General features: G+C 35.3%; 1 long non-coding RNA gene across 1 annotated transcript in view; it reads right to left on the bottom strand.

The window, feature by feature from the left end:
• Positions 1-1,484: 1,484 nt before the first annotated feature.
• Positions 1,485-13,955, bottom strand: part of LOC148002490 (uncharacterized) — a 32,165-nt gene continuing 19,694 nt past the window's right edge. The window contains exons 3-4 of the long non-coding RNA XR_015633003.1: positions 5,736-5,957; positions 1,485-3,200 (exon numbers count right to left, since the gene is read on the bottom strand). This is a non-coding gene — a long non-coding RNA (uncharacterized LOC148002490). The remainder of the gene's footprint in view (positions 3,201-5,735; positions 5,958-13,955) is intronic.

The raw sequence follows: 13,955 nt of genomic DNA, 5'->3' as shown, positions 1-13,955 counted from the left end.
GTGGTTAGGACAAAACGGCAACCAACAGATTGGGAAAAGATCTTTACCAATCCTACAACAGATAGAGGCCTTATATCCAAAATATACAAAGAACTCAATAAGTTAGACCGCAGGGAAACAAATAACCCTATTAAAAAATGGGGTTCAGAGCTAAACAAAGAATTCACAGCTGAGGAATGCCAAATGCCTGAGAAACACCTAAAGAAATGTTCAACATCTTTAGTCATAAGGGAAATGCAAATCAAAACAACCCTGAGATTTCACCTCACACCAGTGAGAATGGCTATGATCAAAAACTCAGGGGACAACAGATGCTGGTGAGGATGTGGAGAAAGAGGAACACTCCTCCATTGTTGGTGGGATTGCAAACTGGTACAACCATTCTGGAAATCAGTCTGGAGGATCCTCAGAAAATTGGACATTGAACTGCCTGAGGATCCAGCTATACCTCTCTTGGGCATATACCCAAAAGATGCCCCAACATATAAAAAAGACATGTGCTCCACTATGTTCATTGCAGCCTTATTTATAATAGCCAGAAGCTGGAAAGAACCCAGATGCCCTTCAACAGAGGAATGGATACAGAAAATGTGGTACATCTACACAATGGAATATTACTCAGCTATCAAAAACAACGACTTTATGAAATTCATAGGCAAATGGTTGGAACTGGAAAACAACATCCTGAGTGAGCTAACCCAATCACAGAAAGACATACATGGTATGCACTCATTGATAAGTGGCTATTAGCCCAAATGCTTGAATTACCCTAGATGCCTAGAACAAATGAAACTCAAGATGGATGATCAAAATGTGAATGCTTCACTCCTTCTTTAAAAGGGGAACAAGAATACCCTTGGCAGGGAAGAGAGAGGCAAAGATTAAAACAGAGACTGAAGGAACACCCATTCAGAGCCTGCCCCACATGTGGCCCATACATATACAGCCACCCAAATAGACAAGATGGATGAAGCAAAGAAGTGCAGACCGACAGGAGCCGGATGTAGTTCGCTCCTGAGAGACACAGCCAGAATACAGCAAATACAGAGGCGAATGCCAGCAGCAAACCACTGAAGTGAGAATAAGACCCCCGTTGAAGGAATCAGAGAAAGAACTGGAAGATCTTGAAGGGGCTCGAGACCCCATATGTACAACAATGCCAAGCAACCAGAGCTTCCAGGGACTAAGCCACTACCTAAAGACTATACATGGACTGACCCTGGACTCTGACCTCATAGGTAGCAATGAATATCCTAGTAAGAGCACCAGTGGAAGGAGAAGCCCTGGGTCCTGCTAAGACTGAACCCCCAGTGAACTAGACTGGTGGGGGGAGGGCGGCAATGGGGGGAGGTTCGGGAGGGGAACACCCATAAGGAAGGGGAGGGGGGAGGGGGATGTTTGCCCGGATACTGGGAAAGGGAATAACACTCGAAATGTATATAAGAAATACTCAAGTTAATAAAAAAAATAAACATACATGATTTGAAAAAAAAAACAATTTCACTTTGTATTTTCTTAATGGGTCATAGATACAATTTTACAGCAATCATTCTGTCTCAAAGCTAAAAAGAAAGTAAAATAGAACAGTGTCAAGAAGCAATTAGGCACATAGCTGCTTATCAAATGTCTTTGTCTAATGGAGTCAAGATTCTTCAACCCTTCCTGCACTTAAGTTTGGCTTCAGCTACTATGTCTTCATAGAATTACTTCATGAGAGCACTGAGAAAACCATGCTTGTTAATGTTAAGAGTATGAAGTGTTTCAGTGTTGACATAAACTTAAAAGTTGAAATATCTAGTCACCTAAATGATATAATTTTGAGCTTAGAAATGTTTTCTTTTGAGGAGTGGATGTTCATGACATATGCAAGGATTGAGAGAGGGGAGTCTGCATACTGTGTTCAGAAAAATTCCTAAAACCACATTCTCCCAAACTTAATGTAATACGTTTCGTAAACGACTTTTACAGATTCATTTAGGTTTTGTTACACCCTTTGGGGAGTTAACTTAGAAAGTGTTCCGTAACATTCAAATGTTAGGGATGCATTCTTTAGAAATTAATATCCTATTGGCATATGAGATATATTACCTCATCCTTTCCTCTGCCTAAAATTTTATGACATTTTGGGAGGGGTAAGAAAAGAGTGGCCTATCAGTGACATTGTATTCCATTATTAATGTTATGAATTTAAGCAAGAAGATCTTGACCATCATGTGTTAATGGAAAATTCATACCAGAAACACAAAATACAAGATTCAAAGTTGATGTGCGTTAAAATCAGTCTCTATTATATTATAAACATTGAATAAAAGATTAAAATGTAAAGATAAGAAACAACAGATTTCTTTAACTCTCTGTGCCAGGCAATGAGATATGTGCATTTCAACTATTTTCTCTTCATAGTTCTGACATCCAATGTTCTTAAACTACATGCACTCGAGCCAGAGAAGAAGAAATGTAGTTCTTTATATCTGTAAATTCCTGCAATGTGAACCAAGTCCAGCAATTTTATATGATATGCTTGTCACATAAATTCTCATAAGAGAATTTCGACTTGTTTATATTTTCATTTTTGTTCAAGAAAAATCATACTGGCAGATTGTCTTTTATCTCCTCCTGAGGAATGTGCTCATTTGAGGAATCTTGGAAAATCCTATTCAGATTTAACATCCATTGACACCTTGTTCTCTTTGCAACAAATAAAGCTCTAGCAGATTTTAACATCAACTTTAGTTTTTGATTGCCTAAAATACTTTGAAGCAACAAAATTATTTTTATTTAATGAAATATAATTTTTACATATCTCCCTCTGCATTAGCTCTCCTACATGTCTCATGTTCCCTCACATTCCCTCTTTCCTAAATTCATAGCATCTTCTTCTTCAACAATTGTTATCGCACACAGACAGACAGACAGACACACACACACACAAATGAATAAATATACAAATACCCCTTGGTGTATCTTCTCAGCATTGCTTGCATTATTTAAGCACCAAGACAATGACTGGAGAACATTTTAGACAGAGAACTTAAGATTTGAGGTTCACCTGAACAGGATTGATTGCAATTGCATATAATAGCTGTGAATTTAGGAACAGGAATGATTTATGTTTTGTTCTTCAAATAAATATCTTGGGGAATCAAACACATTGACATGTAAGACTTAGGACTTCCAATCTCTGAAGGAAACTTGATTATCTGCAAAGAAGAAAGTGAACCAGGATCAAGACTTGTCATTAGAAAGATCAGAAAGATAATCTGAATTATAGGGACACAATAAAAACCCAATGAAGCTCCTTCACATTACAGCTGGCAAAACAGTTTATAAGCAATGTCTTGAACTGAGATTAGAAATAAACAGTTCTGCTACATACTAATCAAGATATTAAATAGGATAGGATTACATGCCTCCATAGAGAAACATCAAGTTTCCTACGTAATTCTCTACTTCATTCTGTCTTGCCTGCAAAATCTGTTAATCCCTGGTGCAGCATGAAGCAAGAATATCAAGTGGTACCAGCAGTAAGGCTGTACTCCATATTCCAATTGTGAGAGAAAAGCAAAGCTCCTTGAATCTCCACATTGTTGCATTTGAAGACTGATGGATGTGTTTCTTTGTCCTCAATAATGTTGTGAAAACAGATAATGAGAAGTGATGATAACTCTTGATGGCGTTTAGCCGCTTAAGACTTCCTGGTGTGGAATAAGCAGAAGCTTGCGCTGTAGCAGAGCACATGTGTTTCCCTTAAGGGAATTTGTGGATTGCTGTCCATATGTAGGTGAGGGCAGGTGAAATGTAAGACTGGAGTCTGTGATTGGGTAGTGAAAAAAAAAGAAAAGAGAGACAGGACAAAGAGGACAGGGAACAGAGAGGACGGAAGGACAGAAAAGATGGGAGAGAGAAGAGGATGAACCCAGTACACATGGCTGTAAACAGCCACAGGTAGCTATGAATATCTTAATATAGGGAAAGTTGTCCAATCTAGGTGGGCAGCTTGTTATCAATATTAATTGGTTTGGAGCTCATTGTTTGGGCATTTTGTGAGTTGAGAATTTATTGTTATAAATCTGACTGATAAATTACAAGCCTTTAGAGTTTTGATTTTACTGTGTTACAGGGATTTGTGACAGCTAGCCCCCAGGAGCAGATGACAGAAATGTGAGCAATTCCAAGGCAAGGGAACTGCAAGTTGAGCAGCTACCACAGAGGGATCATAGGGGCAGAGAGATTGCTTTACTAGAACATAGCCTGCGATAATGTGGTTGAATTGATTTTTGAATATTACATGCAACAGGGAGTGTTCTACTATAACAATCATTGCTTTTGCGAAATTTGCTTCCTAAATGTTAAAAAACAATGTTTGAGTTAGTAACATTAAATTTGGTACTGTTGATATATATATATATATATGTATATATATATATATGATATGATATATATATATATATATATATCCTAGAAATCATGGTATTAATCATGATCTGGTGATCTCATCATCACTGTAGTCTATAGAACTTCTTTCACAAGTAATTCGGTACTAGAGTTCTGAGGATTCCTTCAGAAGGTAAAAGGGAAGTGACAGCTATTGACAAATAGGTTTGTTAATCACTGGCTAAGAATAGTGCATCATTGATCATCAGTGAGGCTACGTAGGAGGAGCCAAATTTTATTTGGCTTGTTGTTCTATTTTTACATTTGGACTGTGAACACATAGCTACACCAAATAATTACATATCACATGTGTCCAACGGTAGTATAAAATCATAGACCAGTTCAAATGCTAGCCAAGTCTCTGAATGCAAACATATTTTCCTGTTTTTTTCCCTTACAATCAGTTTCCTTGTGTATTATTGTATTTAAATGTGTCCTACTTTATCACAAATAAAATAAATATATGCTAAGACAGTATTTTACATAATTTTAAAATGTAAATAATAATCTAATTAAATAACTTCTATAATAAACTGTATTAATATATTTAATAATATTCAGTAGTATATAAGCTAGAGATATTAATGTATAAAAGTAATATAGATATTAACATTAATTAGATAATTAATATTCGATAAATTAGTTAATATAGATGTTAAAATAGCTGCTAGTATCTACAATTATACATATTATAAGAATAAAATTAAACACAGATACATAGACAATGTAACAATCACTGAACTGGGCCTATTCAGCACAGAACAAAAGTATCAAAGTAGAATTTGAAAAATTTTAAAGCAGATTGTCATTGATTCACCTGCACTCCATTTCTTTGCAGAACGCAAGTCTTTCTTTGGTAAATAAAGTCAACATGGGCCATACTTAGCCACCTAGCTAGAGTTTCTCCATGCTGAGGAAATCATGAGAGAAATACAGCACACACAATGGAGTTTTCAAACCAAATACCTTAACTTTGAATCTTTTAAAGTTGTGTGGTGATCACCCTGGAAGACTCTGCAGTGGAGTGTTTTATTTATTTACAAGATTTAAAAAAAATGTGTTCATGTTAGAATGGAAAAATTACATGGGTCTTCCAAACATAGAATCAAACAAAAGATATCATAAAAAAAAAAAAAGAACAAGCTTCTAGTCTCCATCTGCATTCAGAGCTAAAGCTGTCCCGTAGCCATTCATACCCAAATTCTGCCCAAAGAGAGCTGGTCACCAAGGAGTGCTCTCACTCCTAAGTCCACAGGTGAGACCCCACTTTCACTTCAATAACCGTCCAAAGAGAGACTCACCAGGAGCACACAGGACACAGGAACCGTTGAGCAGCCTGGAACAGGATTCTTCCAGTCTCTATCTGCATTCAGAGCTAAGGCTGTCCCACAGCCCACTATGGCCAAATCTGCCTGTAGAGAGCTGGTCTTCCAAGAGTTCTTTCACTCCTAAGATCATAGGCTCATAGGCCCATGAGAGGTACAAATTCCAGTCAGAGGCAGCAACCAGCTAACACCAGAAACCTGATGGCAAGAGGCAAGTGTAGACACCTAAGCAACAGAAACCAAGACTATGGGGTATCATCAGAACCCAGTTCTCCCACCAAAGCAAATACTGGATATCCAAATACAGCGAAAAAGCAAGATTTGAATTTAAATTCACATCTCATGATGATGATGATGAACTTTAAGGAAGACATAAATAAATTGCTTAAAGAAATACAGGACAACACAGGTAAACAAGCAGAAGCCATTAAAGAAGAAACACAAAAATCCCTTAAAGAATTACAGGAAAACACAACCAAACAGGTGAAGGAATTGAACAAAACTGTCCAGGATTTAAAAATGGAAATAGAAACAATAGGGAAATCACAAAAGAAAACAACTCTGGAGATAGAAATCCTAGGGAAAAGATCAGGAGTCATAGATGCAAGCATCACCAACAGAATACAAGAGATAGAATAGAGAATCTTAGGGGCAGAAGATACTATAGAAAACATTGACACAACCATCAAAGATAATGTAAAACCCAAAAAGCTCCTAGCACAAAACATCCAGGAAACCCAGGACACAATGAGAAGATCAAACCTAAGGATAATAAGTATAGAAGAGAGTGAAGACTCCCAACTTAAAGGGCCAGTTTATCTTCAACAAAATTATAGAAGAAAACTTCCCTAACCTAAATAAAGAGATGCCCATAAACATACAAGAAGCCCACAGAACTCCAAATAGAGGGCACTAGAAAATAAATCCCTCTCTTCACATAATAATCAAAATAGCAAATGTGCAAAACAAGGAAAAATATTAAAAGCAGCAAGGGCAAATGGTCAAGTAACATATAAAGGCAGACATATCAGAAACACACAAAACTTCTCAATAGAGACTACAAAAGCTAAAAGATCCTGATCAGATGTCATACAGTCCCTAAGAGAACACAAATGCCAGCCCAGGCTACTATAGCCAGCAAAATTCTCTATTACACAGAAAAAGAAACCAAAATATTCCATGACAGAACTAAATTTTCACAGTATATTTCCACAAATCCAGCCCTACAAAGATAATGAGTGTAAAACTCCAACATAAAGAGGGAAACTACACCCTAGAAAAAGCAAGAAAGTAATCTTCTTGCAACAAACCCAAAACAAGAGAGTCAAATATACATAATTCCTCATCTATAACAGCAATAACAGGAAACAACAATTACTTTACCTTAATATCTCTTAACAACGATGGACTCAATTCCTGAGTTAAAAAAAGAAAAAAGACATAGACTAACAGACTGGGTACATAAACAGAACCCAACATTTTGCTGCATACAGGAAACACACCTCAGTAACAAAAACAGACACCACCTAAGAGTAAAAGGCTGGAAAAATTTTTCCCAAGCAAATGGTCCCAAGAAACAAGCTGGAGTAGCCATTCTAACATCAACTAAAATCGACTTTCAACCAAAATTTATTTAAAAAGAACAAATAAAATGATCCTTATTTTTAATGATACAGAATAATTATGTTTATTATTGGAATGCTGAGTATACTTTTAGTACATGTATGCAATGTACACAGATAAGGCTGTTCAAAATGACTTCCATTACTTCACGCATTCATCTTTTCTTTGTTTTAGGGACAATCAAAATCTTCTTAAGTTGCCATTCTGATACATCCTAATTTGGTCAAACACAGAGATTCCCTGTGCCACAAAAGTTGTGAATTGAATTTTCTTCTCCATCTTCAGTCTGATTCCTACTTAAAAATTTTGCATTCTCTCTAGTACAGACTTGGAAGCCTATGCCTTTTTGTTGTTGTTGTTGTTGTTGTTGTTTTGTTTTGTTTTGTTTTGTTTTGTTTTGTTTGTAACATGTACTGATGACTTGGTTCCTGCTTCATATAATGAGGATCATTTGAGATTTAATGAGAATTAACTGACCAGTCACTACAGACAACATATTACCAGATGAAATAATGCCTTTTAAAATGACTGTTTATCACAATAAAAGAGACCTTTCTCCCTCTTCAGTAGTTTTAAGGACACAGGAATCATCTTCTGTCTTATTACACCAGAATTCACCGTGTTGAGATGAAAGGTGCTACCATCTTCTCTATTATATTAAGCAAGTTTTATAAAACTAGTATAATTATATATGTTGCTACTACCTGATAGAATTTATTCCTGTGTTGCAGCAGAATACAGTAGAGAAAAATCAGACCAATTTCAACCATAATGGCAAGCTTTGGTTTTTTAATTAAGTTCTAGTATGTATATAATATATATTATCTCTCTATCTATATTTGTGTTTACATCTATCTTTCTATATATCAGTTTACATCTACTTTTTATGTTATCATCAAATTAACACTTCAAAAAGTTACATAGATTTTTATAGGTGTTTGACATACGGTATCAGTTAATCTTTTCTAATGCAAATTAGAATATTCTAAGAGAGACTACAATCTCAAAATGTCAGTGACCAAACAGAACATAATATATTTCTTGTAGCTGTGAAATGTAGAACCTTGTAGGTAATGACTCAATAAACATGACTTGTCATCCTATTTACACCATTTCCTTAGCAATAGCCAATCTCTTCAAGACATTGAAGAATATGGCACACATAGAGCTATACAGGAACTTACTACTGCTGCAGCCTAAGAATGTCACCCAATAAATACTTTGGAGAGTAGGACCTGCATGGACTTGCCCCTGCAACACCAATAGCAGTCTCAAGAGTAACACCATACTGTCAGACACATACTTCCTTCCACTCTGTGTTGCCTATTAATGGCCTAGGTCTCCAAGCTAGTGTTTACCATATTGTCAAGAAAAAAGATAATAAGGTATTTGAGTGCTATTATTTTCTGGTCAATCTTGACAAAAGTTCTTTCCTTCCCCTACCATAGCTACTCATTTTGCTTTATAGGCACATGTTCTTGCCATAGTCACTGACAAAGCCAATCTCCCAAGCCTTGAAACAGAAACTTGATAATAACACAAAAATTTAAAACATCAGTAGAGTATACTAGAGAATTAATATTATACTTTCGTTCAACTACCTCCTCTATTTTCTTTTCCTGAAGTATTGCCTGCAATCCTCTTTAAACAATGCAATCTGAAGTGTTTAATTTATCTACAATATTATTTCAAAACAGCACAGTGCTCTGGACTCATTCCACGAAATGAGGTTAGACTGAAGCTAGAGAAAGAAATGTTATTTTTTTTATCAATAGACAACCAAATGTTACCTAAAGTGTAAAAGATCTTAACATACATACATACACACACACACACACACACACACACATATATATACATACAATCTCTGCAATCTGAATATTACTACATGTATGTATGTTTTCAATCTGATCATTTGTGTTCTCCTTCCTACCGAAGACTATTTCTTTCTCTCAGTGCCCCTTAATTACTTATGGTCCTTTGTGTAGAGTTAAGAACACATGGCCTTTCTCCCACCCATATTAATATGTCTACTGCTTTGATCTTGATATATCTAGTAGAATATGGTAGAATATGACAATCAAGAACATTTCAGAGTCCTAAAGCCAAGTCCCAAGGAATATATCTACAAAAAAAGACTCACTGATTACTGGGAGACTATAAGAGCCAGAATAATATGGAGTCTGTTTTGAGTTTACATCTTCTAGGAATGAGAAGTAATTTTTATCCATAATTTTTAATTTACTCATGCCATAACATTAATCTTCATTGTAGGTTAAATCTTTGTAAGAATATTGTATACCTTTATATGGCAACTCATGTCTCAGATAATACCTGCTAGGGTTATCTTCTTGAGTTCAGCATTATAAATGTTTATGCCTGTGATGACCATAAACTGCTCCATAAATAGCATTCCCAATAAAAATATTCACAGGATCACCTATAATAATAGTGTACTGTTTGGATATACTCACTTCTTACTGAGAACTTAACCAAAATTGAATTTTAAAAAAAATGTTAAAATAAAAGAGAGATCATTTCTTGACAGATAAAAATCAACCAGGCCATATGAACAAACTACAACTAATATTATGTCAATGTTCCTGATGGTCATTATTTAAGTGATGAAAGACTACAGCTAATACTCTGTTATTCTGAAAGATTACAGAATCCATAGTCATTGTCAACTTTACACAAATGTCTTCATTTGCTTTTCCAAGCCAGTCTGCAAGTCCATGTGGCTGGCATTCCTCTGTCTGTCTTCAATTTGATTTTTCCTAACTCCGATACAGTTCTTCCCAATGAACCCTAGACTATAATGCATTCGTAATTTAATTTGATTCTACTCTTGGCAATATGATATACACAATTTTATTTAAAACAATGCTATGACATAAAAATTATCTTCTTACCTTGACACCATAAACCCTGGCCAGGAGATATGTGTTAGCATATAATTTATTTTGTGAATTTTTTTGAACTACAGAAATTACAAAGGAAAGTATTTAGGTATGAGTCACATGAAAACTTTCATTTCTTTATTTTAAGATCTACAACTCCTGGATAAAGAATCCCTCCATTTCTCAGACTGCTCTGTGTCCCTTTGGTACAGGCTACTCTGTGTTTTCTATTTTGTTTGATTCTTGGAAGTCAATGCTGGAACACAACTAAGAAAATCTCTACTTCAATGTATTATGAACTGATATTGTGTAGCATTTAATAGACTTCTAAAGCTAAAATTACTAGAGCTTGATTTTAATGTATTTTTCCAAATGTGTCTTTTCTAGAATCATAGGCATCTGCATTATTTAAGAAATAAATTAAAGAATTGCTTCATACAATAGTGCTATTACACATTCCTAAGAGTTGGAAAAAACCTTAGATACTCTATAGTTTTAACCTTACATGTAGCAAGACCGTATGGAAAGTTCTTTATTAGATACGAAAGAGACAAATCCTAGAAATAGTTACTATTATAAAATATTTTGCTTTAGATGTTTTACTAATGTGACCATGCTAATAGTCTCACTTTGTCTAGGGACATATACTTGAGTCTGTGAAAATAACTGCATGTGTTCTAAAGAAATATCAAGTCCAAAAGTCCAAAAGAATGAAACAACATACACACATACACACACACACACACGCATGAATGCACAGAGAGAGACAGAGACAGGGAGAGAAACAGAGAGAGAGAGAGAGAGAGGGAGGGAGGGAGGAAGAGGAGGAGGAAAAGGAGATAGAAATATAGAGAAATAATAAGAAAGAATTGTGAGTGAATACCACAGAGATACGGTGACATTAAAGAATGTAAAAGAAAATAAGACAAAACAGTAAAATTATAGTGTGTCACCCTATAGATTCTAGTAGTCAGGAAGATGGCAGAGGAGTAGTGTCACAGCTCTCAGGCCAGCCTGGGCCATGTGGATTTAAACAAAACAAAGCCATGGGTCTTATCATAGAAGATGTTTATCAAAACAATTATGCATAAATATTATGCATGATAATCAATGTTTCACATTTCTCAGAATTGATAGAAAAATATTACATTACAAATAACCAAAGACAAATTCCCTGGCTTTTTTCTCTGTTCACATTATTCTGCTTAAGAAAATGAAAACTATTAATAAAACCCAAGTTCATTAAGCATAATACATAGAAGCAACCATGGGAGTCATTCATATTTTTGTCATAATTATAAACACATTTTGAGTTACATAGTAACTTAATGCTAATTATTTTTTGAAAATACAGTAGTAGTTCCATTGGAGCATCTTAAATAACTTAGCTGAAGGACCTTCTACTCCTCTAGTATATTGGTAATACTAGCATGTTTATGTAGTCTAGAAGTTAAGATACAGTTTTGAGAAATACTATTTCTGTATGAAAAAAAAAAGGATGTATGACATTAAAGTGAGAAGAAAACACAAAGAATGTCTGAGATCCAGACCAGGAACAGAAAGGTAAGTGGAAGGGAATTTTCCAGATTCATGGCATCTTTTCAGTACATTTCAACCCAGAGTTCAGCTAAATGAAGTATCTTATGGTGTCATCAAATGTCTAATCTCCATTGTTGGTGGGTGATTGGAATATGAATGCCTTGAACAGCTAATACAAAACACTGGCTTAGGCAGTACTCCATGGGGTACACTGTTAGAACAGCGTGCTTGATGAGAATGTATAATGCAACAATGAAATTTCCCACAAAGATGTTGTTGAAAAGATAGTTTAGCTTATGACCTGTAATAACTACATGAGTAATGCTTGATGTGGCAAAGAAATGCTAAGTAATTAATAGGCTGAATTAATAACTATGGGGATTTCATCTTGAAAATTATGCAAACCAAGAGGCAAGTTTAGAAAAGATCTACTATCTAATATAGTAGAATAGATATATATGTATATAATAGAAGCATGCCAAAGTGATATAAATTTATCAGAATGGTTGTAAATATTGATATTTCACTTATGTTAGGATTAACTATCTTTATTTTGAATTTTTTATTAGATATATTTCTTTACTTACATTTCAAAAGTTATTCCCCTTCCCCATAAGCCCCCATTCCCTCGGCTCCCCTTCCCCCATACAAGGGTATTCCCCCTATACATTTCCCTTATTGTCCCCCACATATTCCCTGCACTGGGGATTAACAGTCTTCCAGCATTAATGGTGACATCTGAATGTAACTGCACACTGATACAGAGACATATTTTCCAAGTGTGAGAAGGTGATACATCTTACCACCAAGTCAAAGGTTCATTTTCCATATTCATAACACTCACATAGAACATAGCACAGATAATGGTTTATCACGCTGGCTGGATTCCCAACAATTCCAGTGGTATATATGATGACAGGACTCCATTTGAGCTGTTTTTTAAAGTATAGAACTCTCTCAAAATTAATTGATGAGCTTCCATAAAGATGAAGTACGCTATGTGTGAGAGATCATAGAAGCATTATTTTCCAACCAGGACAAAAAGATTATTAACCAGTGAAAGAGAAATTAAAATTCAAGGAGAAAGTGAAAACCCAGTGTCTTCCATAGTTTAAAGTAGTTTTAATTCCTTTTAAATAGAAAATAGTTCCCTAATCATAATATCTGTAATAATTTTAAAAGAAAATCAAATATAATTAGATAATATTTTTCTCTTATTGTAAATAATTGTTTTTCAGGTTATACTCCACCCCTCTGACTCAGATTTTTTCAGGTTTTAGCAGGGTTCCCCAGACACTAGGGGAGAGAACTGATGGAGATTAGACTCTCTTTCTGCATAATGTCTTGCTGTCTGTTTCTGTACCCACTCCCACTCTAATGAAGATTCTATGAATATAGCAGAAAAACATTAGCAATCATTTTGTCAATTTTTTGGGGAGGCTTTATCCAGTAATGTTTAGTTCTATGCTAGGTCTCCTGGATAACAGTCTCCATGTAGGACTTATGTGACCTCACAGGGACCGAAACAGCAAGCATAGGGCCCACATGGGTCTTTACAAGGTCCTCCACATATATACTACATACATGTGCATATATATAGTTATTAGCTTGGTGTCTCTGTGGGTTTGCTAACTGTTGGAGCATGTATGTCTCTCTCTGGATCTTTTGTCTGCTCTTTTCCTCCCACTGGGTTATGATATCCACTCTCAATATGAGAGCTTTCCCTCTGTCTTAATATATATTGTTTTTTTGTGTTTGATTTATCATCTCTAGTAGGTCTGCTGTTTTCTGAAAGAAAACAGAGTTGGAGTGGATCCAGAAGAAAGGGAAGGTGCAGGAGGAGCTAGAAGGGGTAAGGTTTATGAAAACTGTGGTTGGAGTTATGTGTGGAAGAAGGGAGAAAGATTTGGGAATTGATATAAATATATTTAAGGACATAAGTTTATAAATATATATATATGTGGTATTGGAGCTTTGTCTAAACAATTAAAAATTTTAGGGACTTCCAATGCATTGTACTTTATGAAGTCAGGTTTTGAGTTTACAGTTCTTTACAAGTATGCTTTTCTTATTTACATCTCCTGATGTTGTGGTTAATCAGACGCTTTCAGAAAAGCACCTGAAGAGAAAGGGT

This window comes from Rattus norvegicus, chromosome 11, assembly GCF_021556685.1.
Source record: "Rattus norvegicus strain SHRSP/BbbUtx chromosome 11, alternate assembly SHRSP_T2T, whole genome shotgun sequence".
In the NCBI taxonomy this organism is placed as follows: domain Eukaryota; kingdom Metazoa; phylum Chordata; class Mammalia; order Rodentia; family Muridae; genus Rattus; species Rattus norvegicus.
This window is presented reverse-complemented; position numbering and strand designations above follow the sequence as displayed.